Genomic DNA, 1238 nt, shown 5'->3' on the forward strand with positions numbered 1-1238 from the left:
AGTTGGCCTTCTAATGGGAAGACATTTTCTCTATACATTCATTTTGATCCATGGCATTGCTTCAGAGAGATTTTTGTTGCACATATTTTTAGTCTTGGCTTTGAGCCAGACCCTTAGATATATTGGTTCTTCTATTGCTTTACACTTTCCCTACAGATCTCACAGGAAGAAAGAGACAGTGATTGAAGATAAACCTCTACTATAATACTGATATTTTACTTTGTCTTTGAGGGATTTGAGTGGAGTGCCAAATCACACTACAGATACACATCGAAAAAATGAAAAATGGTATATATCAATCTGAAATAAAGGGGTTGCTTTTCTTTGACTCATGATCTTTTGGGGATAGAGTCTGAGTCCTGGAGACAGAGAAGGGAAGGAATTGTTTTGACCTTGTCAAGGTTAATCATGTGTGTTTGTCCTCCACCACCACCAAATTGCTATCTACATAGGTTTTAAGAACCTGAAATTCATGTCTTATTATCCACCTGAGAAAGGAAGAAATATAGCAAAAGTAGTAGTTGATTTGCTGCTGCATGGCAATATGCCCATTCCTGGAAAGGTATATTTGAAGCATAATGTTGAGCCTACTCCAAATTCTTTTCCTATAAGAATATTATTTGATGCTGTATAACATTATTTCTATGTTTTTCTAAATAAAGTATAAAATAAATAGAGTAAAATTAGGAATATATTTCAACCATAGTGCTTGACCTTGCAAAAGCAGTTATTTGATTCATTAATAGTTGCCTAAAATTTAATTTAAACATATGAATACATACCAAAATTACAAATGTTCTCTGAGTTACAGAAATGCTTCCATTTCCCTGAAGTCTATTTCTTTAACTGTAAAATGACTCCAGGAACTTTACAACAAATAATTTTAAAAGCCTATTGCTCCTTATTTTCTAGAAGTATAATCAAGATGTTGCTGTTACTGACCTAATTACACTGCAGAGCCTGCTTTTATAAAGGGAGAATTTGAGCTATTTATATGTTTTCCTGTAGCCAACATCATTATCTGAAGGACTGACTGAATTTACTGTTGTAGGCTACAGACGTAGCCAGAATTCAGATCTACAAGAATAAAAAGCTATTGTTATAAAACCAAATAAGGTCTTTTATGAAGTAAAGTTATTTCATTCCCCAGGAACATTTAAAAGGTAAAATTTTTTTCAGTCCAAAAGATAAATTAAAAGCCAGTCTTCAAGGTGTATAAAACTGCATAAACCAAACAG

This window comes from Molothrus ater, chromosome 1 (genome assembly GCF_012460135.2).
Source record: "Molothrus ater isolate BHLD 08-10-18 breed brown headed cowbird chromosome 1, BPBGC_Mater_1.1, whole genome shotgun sequence".
In the NCBI taxonomy this organism is placed as follows: domain Eukaryota; kingdom Metazoa; phylum Chordata; class Aves; order Passeriformes; family Icteridae; genus Molothrus; species Molothrus ater.